This window comes from Psammomys obesus, unplaced genomic scaffold (genome assembly GCF_907164565.1).
Source record: "Psammomys obesus unplaced genomic scaffold, mPsaObe1.curated_primary_1811, whole genome shotgun sequence".
NCBI classification, from domain to species: domain Eukaryota; kingdom Metazoa; phylum Chordata; class Mammalia; order Rodentia; family Muridae; genus Psammomys; species Psammomys obesus.
In genome coordinates this window covers 3,912,620-3,921,930 of record NW_026596443.1, presented here as the reverse complement: position 1 = coordinate 3,921,930, position 9,311 = coordinate 3,912,620, and positions in this window count along the sequence as shown.

Below are 9,311 nucleotides of genomic sequence, written 5' to 3'. Positions count from 1 at the left end.
AGACCCTCTTCTATTCTGTAGGATAATTATTATTAATATTTGTTTGTTTTGTTTGGCATAGAGTCTCACTGTGTAGCACTGGCTAGCTTGAAACTCACTGTGTAGGCCAAGATGGCCTTGAACTCATTAGAGATTCCTCTGACTCTGTTCCCAAGTGCTAGGATTAAAGGCTCAGTTATCGTCATCATTATCGTATTATTCACTTTATTTCTAAGACTGAAGGGACTTGAGGGCTGCTGTTGTCATTGCAGGTTGAATTACATTATTCCCACCAAGTGCAGACTGTGTTGGGAAATAAGCCACACTCAGATTTCAGTATGACTCCACATGCTGTGTGGGTATGCAGGTGTGGGCCTTTCTGCCGCCTCCTGCCCTCTACAGTATTCGCAGAGAGGGACTGCCTGTTGTGGTAGCTGCGGGTAGTCACATTCGTTAGGTAGTTGCCTCCTGCCATCCCAAGAGTATCCATAGTTACTGCTTGTCATGTCTTTGACTGTGCTAGGGCTCAGAGCCTCGTGGGCTACATAAGCTTAAGACAGGCCCCAGCTACAGAGTTAATGAAAGGCCTGGGTAACTTAGTAAGGCCTTGACTCAAAGTAAAAGCAGGCCAGAGAGATGGCTCAACAAGGAAAGGAGCTGGCTGCCCAAAACCCACAGTAGAAGAAGCAAACCAACTCCCAAAAGCTGTCCTCTGACCTCTACTCACACATCATGGCTCACAGATACCTACCTACTCCCAACCCCAAACACTACACATAAACACACATACACACACCGGAATAAATAAAATTAAAATTCAAAATAAAGAGTAAAAAGAAGAGATGTGGGTGTAACTCAGTGGTAGGATGCATGCCTGCTAGGCTCTGGGTTCATTCCCCAGTGTTAGAAAGAAATAGAGACAGGTCAGGAGCCGGGAAGCTGAATTACTCTTTTCCAGGAACAAAGTTAAGCATCTCATTATTCAGAAAATGAGACATATATCTGGGCTTTTCTTGCTTTCTCCCATGAGAAACAACTACCCACTTTGCCAGAGCCATCATATACAAGAGACCTATTGTGCTGCTTAGTGTTTGTTGTCAACATAACACAACCCAGAGTCACTTGGGGTGAGGGCACCCTGACTGAAGAATCCCCTCAATCAGACTGGCCTGTGAGCATGTCAGTGGAGAGATTTCTTCATTGCTAATTTTATTGGTTTATTAGGAAGGTCTAGTCCACTAAGAACAGTCGGGCTGTATTAAAGACAGTAGCTAAACCAGGCATGGTGGTGCACGCCTTTTAGGCCCAGCACTCAGGAAGCAGAGGCAGGCAGCTCTCTGAGTTTGAAGCCAGCCTGGTCTACAGAGTGAGTTCCAGGACAGCCAAGGCTACACAGAGAAATCCTTTCTCAAAAAAACTAAATAAATAAATTAATAATCACAACAAAACTAGCTGAGTACAAGCCAATATCAAGTAGCATTTTTCCATGTTTTTTTGCTCAAGTTCCTGCCCTGACTTCCCTCTGTGATAGAATGTGTCCTGGAAATGTAAGCTGAATAAACCTTTTCCTCCTCAGGCTGCTTTTGATCATGATGTTTATCATAACAACAATAACAATAAAAACCCAAACTAGGACACTCTCCAAAGCTGGGATGTCAACCAGCATTTCTTGCAGAAGATTTTGCCATCCCTATCTGACATACTTGAGACTAAGAGGAAAGACCGGGAGAGTCCTTAGTCTTGCTTAGACTGAACAGGTGTGTTAAATTAAAGAACTATCGTGAGTGTTAGAGACGATGGGCTCACTGCCCAGAAATGTCACTCCTATGGCTGGGGTTCCCCTGAAGCATCAGTACTCAATATCCGGGAGAGACGAGCCTTGGACTTTTGCCCAAGACTACAGAAGAACAGATGCCTGCATTTCCTTCTTTGGTCTGGGTTTGTCCTCTGTGGCTCTGCTGATAGATCTCCCTGTGGGGACATACCAATCTGCTCTGTGAAATGTTCTTAGAATGAGCCAGGGGAAAGAAAGCAGAAACCGCCACCGTACTTGTATTTCTCTCAGTGAGTCTTTTTTGTTTGTTTTTGTTTTGTTTTCTTAGATAGGGTTTCTCTGTGTGACAGCCCTGGCTGTCTTGGAATGAACTCTGTAGACTAGGCTGGCCTCAGACTCATAGAGATCTGCCTCCCAAATGCTGGGATTGAAGGCACTCAATCACGCCCGGCTCTCAGGTGGTCTTCAAGCACCATGTTGATAGACTGATGTTCAGTGAGTCATCCAGACTCACAGGCTCACAGGTATGGTCACCATGCTTATCCATGAGAAGGCTGTGTCAGCATACATGGCCTAGGAACTATGTAGGCAGAGTTGGATGGAGGTAAGGGAAGTCAAACAGGCTCTTCCTCTTCTCCTGTTTGTTTTTGTTTTTTTAGAACCTCACATATTTGGTTATATTGACTTCCTTGCATACTGCCAATGATGTGGGCTTGATCTTAGAGAGATCATTAGCAGACAAGAAACACCTTGAGAATGAGTTGAGTCAAAGATCCTGTTGGTTTCCAAGCCCTGCAAACAAGCGTGAGCTTCCTGTTGAAATCAGACAGTCCAGAAAACATCGTTAATACTTGAAGTGGCACCTATGCCTAAACTTCCTTAGGGCAGAGGTACTGGTCCTTGGAGATACTGGCCCTATATAACTGTGCCCAGACTGGCTCCATGCAGGCAGCAGTCCCTACACCTACCGATGATGTGCTCAGAGATCATAGCCAGGACGGTCTCTGCTGGGCACTGCAGAAGAGGTGTGCAACACAGTGAGGACAGGAAAGGAGGATGAACTCAGTTTCGCTGGATCTGAAGTGTCTGGGGATGTCTACTGGACAGTTGTACACAGAACCGAAGGAGATCTTGGGGTGAAGGTAGAGATTTGGGGTTGTTGGCCTAGAGAAAGTTTGCGATCAGGCCCAGAACCCCAAAGGACACTGCCATTTGAGAGTGGCTGAGAGACCACAAAGGAAACTGCGATGGAATAATCAAAGACGTAAGGATAGCACTCATGACGTGGAGGTCAAGGGAAGGATGGGGGGGACATGTATTAGGTCCTCATCTTCATGATGTATTAGAAGAGACCCAGGAAGCATGAAGATATCAGGAGAAGAAAATGCATGGAAAGACCAGGAAAGGTAAGGTCTGGCCTGGCATGGTTGCACATGTTCTTATTCCAGCAGTCAGGAGGCAGACAGGCAGATCTCTGTGAGCTCAAAGCTAACCTGGTCTACACAGCCTGTTTCAGCCAGAAAAGGTAAGATCACCAGGACATAACGTCGCTTAAACAAGGGTATTCATCCCTCACTACTAAGCCATTTAAGATTTCTTCACCATTCCCAGAGACTCCCAAACATGTGACTCACCTAGTTTGATTCTGTAGCGCTGACTACATAAATCTGGGGGTGGGGCACAATGCTTCTGGGGGCAAAACCCTGCTGCTGGGTTTGTATCCTGCTGGACATGCAGCACTTTTCATGCTTCTCGGGGAACAGCTGAAGCCCCTGAGAACACTCAGACCAACTGTGCTTTCAAACATCCAACTTTAGGGTTGAAGCTGTAGCTCAGCTGGGAGCCTTCCTGCTTAAACACAGGAAGCCCTGAGTTCAATCCCAAGCATTGCATAAAACCAGGCATGCTGGCACATGCCTAAAATCCAAGCATTCGGGCGGTAGAAGCAGGAGTGTTTGTTATATCTCTGAGGCAGCTTAAAGAGACAGGAGGTGGAAAAGAGACCAGTTTGGCCTTGGCAAATGGGACTGTTTATTTCAAACAGCGAGGGGCAGACACAGTGGGAAAGGTCTGTCTGCCAAAAAGGGAGGGGTCGCCTGGGGTTCATATAGGGTGTTTGGAGAATGGGAAGTTAGTGCAGCTTCAGAGAGCTATGTGCCAGCCCCTAGGCTCTCCCTCATGGGGCTGTTTGTCCAGACAAGGTCATTTTATCTCTACAAAGTGCCTTGCTCTGGCTACCAGGGTGTGGGTGATAGTGAGTGACTGAGTTAGGCAATGGCAGTGAGGGAGAAAGGCTGGAGTTTCAACACAGGGTCTTGGTCAGGGTCTGGCAGAGTTTGTTCAAAGTGTACTCTGACAAGGCTGTCCTTGGCTATATATCGAGGACAAGGTCACCTGTTGAGAGCCTCTCTCAACAACAACAACAAACAAACAAACAAACCAAAGAGGAGAGAAAAGAAAAAACAAATAAACAACCAAAAGGAACAAAAACACCCCTCCAACTTCAAACCTCCAAGCCCTCCTTCAAGCTGGCGGTTTCCAACCCAGCTCTGTCGTCAGTCATTAAAAGCACCATTGAGGACAGCGCTAGCTGCTGTGTGCGCACCTGCTGTGCGACAGGCCTCTATACACCGTCTCATTGATTCTGACAGGCAGTGAGCGACGGATGGCAGGATCACTCTCGACTGTGAGGAAACGGGTGTGGGGTGCAATGGTGCCAGGGGCTGTGTGATCACGTTCTAGCCGTCAGCCCTCCATCCTCAGAGCTGCCACCAAGACAGGCCTGACAGTAAAGAGAGATCACTGCTCCCCAGCGCAACTCAACGCGTGCCCATGGCCTTAGCACTTTATGTTTTATCATAAGAAGTTTGTTTGAATCCTCTATCCTCCTTTATACACAACTATGTTTGTTTGAATAAAAACTTTTTTTTTTTTTTGAGACAGGGTTTCTCTGTGTAGCCTTGGCTGTCCTGGACATGCTTTGTAGACCAGGCTGGCCGGAAACTCACAGAGATCCACCTGCCTCTGCTTTCCAAGTGCTGGGATTAGAGGCATGCACCACCACACCTGGCTTAAAAGATACTTTTATAAATTATGTTTTTGAGCCAGCAAGATGGCTCAAAAAACAGAGGAGCTTGCCCCCTTGTGGGCCTGAGTTTGAATCATGGGATCCAAAAGGTAGAAACAGAGGACCCATTTCTGCAATGTGTCCCATCCATCTATCTATCTATCTATCTATCTATCTATCTATCTATCTATCTATCTATCTTTTTTCTCTCTTGCTCGCTTATACACACACACACACACACACACACACACACACACACGCTGCGACACATGAGGTATGACACATGAGGTATGACACACACAACTAAGGTTGGTCCTGAACTCCTGACTCTCCTGCCTCCACCTCCAAAGTGCTGGGATTACTCATTAAAAGAAGAGGCCATTCTTGGGAATGTGGAATGTTTATTGTGTAGCATCCCTGGTAAACCACTATGGACCCTGAGAATATGACGAGGTGACACATGTAGGTGATGTGTGTGGCTGGGGATGTGACTCAGGGGATAACATGCTTGTCGTACAAGCATGAGCATCTGAGTTTGAAGCTCTAAAACCGTGTGAAAGTTGAGCATGGTGGTGTGAATCTGTAACCCCAGTCCCAGGGAGGGGAAGTTAGAGACAATGGTTCCTCAGAGCTCACTGCAGTCAGTCTAGCTGGATGGATGAGCTCCAGGTTCAGCCATAGGCCACTTCCCAAAAAGTAAGATGGAAACCGATAGAGGAAAACACCTGACACTGACCTCTGGCCGCCACGCGAATGCCACAAACATGTACCTGCATGAACAGTGCACACACATAAATATTCACACACACACACACACACATGCTTCTTCTTGACTCTGGCACTATTCTACTGTGATAGTCTGACAGGACCAATCAAGGCGTGTGGGAGATGTGGGATAGGCCCAACATTTCTGACCCATATTTATCAGTCTCTGCATTTTTGTTTCCCAAGGGAGGTTCCTGGAACCGCACAAGGTTTACTAGCTTCACTGAGCTTGTTAGCTATCTTAATCCATGTTGCTATAACAAAATACCTGGATCTGAATGCTTTATGAGGAAAAGAGGTTTATCTACCTCATAGCTTTGGATATCCAATAACATGGAACTGTCCAGTGGCAATACAGGAGATAAAGCCCAGAAATGCCAGTGACAAATGAGGCAGTCTTTCCTCTTTTAGGGACTTGTAATGATAGTGTAAATCTGGGTCCTTGGTTTTGCCACAGAAAAGAATTCCAGGAGGAGCCAGTACAAAGCAGAATAAAAGTCTATCAACAAGTGTTTTTAACAGATTTAAAAACAGGTTAATAGAAGAAAAGGTGCCAGAGAAGACAGTAAGCACACCCAGGAACGTGCACTCTCTCATAGGGAACCTTACTGAGCTGTCCTTACAGTGGCCGTCTGTTTCTGGTGGCTTCTGAGGTTGCTAAGGAACTAGGATGAGATCACAGGGTTGCTCCTATGCAGCAGGTCACAGGGTCACAGGGTTACAGGGTCACTGGGCAGGTCGATGTGCTTTGACTGTAGGATTTAGTCTTGTGACTCCCTGCAAATATCTGGGGAAAGGGTAAGGCTACAGACACCCAAAGGACACATGGTCTCTGGCCTTAAGGATGCTGTCTTTGTTTTTTGTTTGGTTGGTTGGTTTTTGGTTTTTTGAGACAGGGTTTCTCTGTGTAGCCTTGATTGTCCTGGACTCACTTTGTAGACCAGCCGGGCCTCAAACTCAGAGAGATCTGCCTGCCTCTGTCTCTCCAAGTGCAATTTGTTGTTATCTTAACATAGTTTCTCTGTATGAGATGATCATGTCTCTATGTCAGACACTGTCACAGCAAATGTTCACTGAGCAGGTTCTTAGCTGGGCTTCAAGGGGAGAGGCTTCTTCCTACTCCAAGTCTCTGAAAGTATCAGCCTTCCTATGCTGTGTCAGCACATGAGAGAGAGGTCACGCAGCAAGAGGGGGCAGAGTCTAGGCTTGTTTTTTGCTGTTGTTGTTTGGTTGGTTTTTTTTGTTGTTGCTGTTGTTCTGCTTTGTTTTGTTTTGTTTTGTTTTGTTTTAGGCTATGTAGCTCCAGCTGTCTTGGAACTTGCTATGTAGACTAGACTGGTCTCAAACTCAAAGCTCTTTTAAAACAACCTAAGCCACCTAACCCCCACCCCATGGCCTGCATGAGTTCCTTCATCAGGGTAATTACAGTACAACTCCCATCAGCTTTACTTCTTAACAGTCCCAGTCCCTTTCATTGTGAATCAAACTTCCAGCACACAGATTTTCCAGCTGTACCAAGACCACAACAGCAGAAAGGCCAGAAAAGGCTGCATGCTGCCGAGGAAAGCTACCCTTGATGGTTAGAGGCACGAAAAGGGGAAATCCAGGTGAAAACCAAACCAAACCAAAACAAAATGGCTGGTCCAGGGGAACCTGACCAAGGAACCAGGTCTGATGGTGAAACCGAAGTTCTCACAATAAAGATCAAAGAATGTTCCAGGAGAAAGGTGATACAGAAACCCACAGAAACGGCTCAGAGTTGGGTCCTCAAGGACATTGTGAAACAGTCTAGATAGCTTTTTAAATGTCCACTTCCGCTCCTCTCTCTCCCCCACTTTCCTGGCCCAACGATCTGACAGCCACACAGAGCAAGTTCCTCCCACTCTCTCTACAGCCTCTGTCCAAAACAGGCAAGCCTGAGGCTTGGCTCTCAAAGTAGGTGTGGGAGAGGAGACGGGGCCTGGGATGGAAGGAAAAGGCACTTCCTCCACGGCCAGGCTAAGGCAGGGACAGGGAGTCTGTGAGTTTAGTGTTGGGTGACTCACTCAGTCCAGGGAGACCTGTGGCTGCAGGCTGAGCTCAGCAGGACAGCTCCTCTCCTTGCTGCCTTGGCCACTGTCCTCTCCTCCACTGTGTCCCTAATCACCTGCCCTCTCCTTTGTTCCCTTCTGGCTTTGTAATCTTGACTCTCCCTTCCTTTGGTCTCAGGTACCCCTCCCCACCCTGCTTCGTGGTCATCGGGCTCATGTACTTTACGTGGTGAAATGGACTGAAAATGATCCAGGTTGCTGCTCCATCGGAGTTGACTGAGTGGTACTCCTTGAGCTCTGGAGTAAAAAGAGCCAGGTGACTCCCGGATTACCAGCTCACTGGAAAGGCAAGTTCAAGAAGCATGGCGTTTGCTAGCCTGGAAGCTTCTGGAGGCAGGAGTTTAGCTTACTCTCTTCCAAAGCCCTCACTTGATAACAGGCGCTTCCTTGGGATTTTATTAACGTATGCACATCAGGGAAGCCATTTGCAGAGACCTGGAGTAAGATCGCCACCTGCTGGTTAGTTCAAGAAGGACACTTAGGGGCGGGCAGCCTTCCCTGCCCAACTGGACACACACATTTTAAGAAGCCCCAAATTTATATCTTTATACATCTTTATTGAACCCCCTCTTTTCCAGGCATGTATTTCGGTGAATTTGAGGCCTATCTTGTCTACACAGTAAGTTCAAGGACAGAACTATGCAAAGAGACCCCCATCTAAAGAAAAGACACCCCAATCTCTTTATAATTCTGTTATTTAATATCCATCTTCCTTCTTCTTATATTCCACTCTTTTTATTTCGCTTTTTTGAGACAAGGTCTCTCTACATGGCCCTGGATGTCCTGGAGTGCTGGGATCAAAGGCCATCATGCCTGTCTTTCATTCAGGCATCTCTTTATCTTTAGAGTGATAGATTTTATGCAAGATTATTTTCTTTTTGTAAATGATCATTCTAGTGTGCCTTTTAAAATATCAATAATTTGTCTCATTTTAAAAGAATGAGCTAAAGTTTCATAGTGTTTGCTAGAGGCCCTACAGAACACTCAGCTCTACAGAACAGCTGTGCTTCATCTCCAAAGATGGAGGAAGAAAAACGACATATGGTTAGGACTGTGGCATAGAGAGATGGCATGTTTTGGTTATCGATGCTAGGTAACAAGCCATTCAAAGCCTAACAGTTTTTAAAAATAAGTGGGTCTGGAGAGATGGCCCAGTGGTTAAGGGCACTGGCTGCTCTTCCAGAGCATCCAATTCAATTCCCAGCACCCATGTGGCAGCTCACAACCATATGTAACTCCAGGTCAAGGAGATGCAATGACACCTTCTTCTAGCCTTCTTCTAGATACGTATGTGGTGCCCAGATATACACACAGCTAATCTAAACATAAAATAACATATATGTGTATTTAAAATGACAGCTTTTGCTCGCTGTTGCTCGTGTTTCTGTGGCTTTCTTGAGCCCAGCTCCATACCTCTTGTCAGAACGTCTCTTGTGTTTGTAATCAGATGATGGCTGGCTGGAACTATCATGGAATTTCTTGCTCCCCTGGCTGGTGACCAAGGCTGGCACTCAGCTGGGACCTCAGCTGGGGCTATTGGGCAGGACCCCAGTGTTGACACAGCCGAGACTCATCTGGGAGAATCTCAGAGAGGGATTTTCTACATTGGCTTGTGAGGGATTGTCTGAAGGAGGCC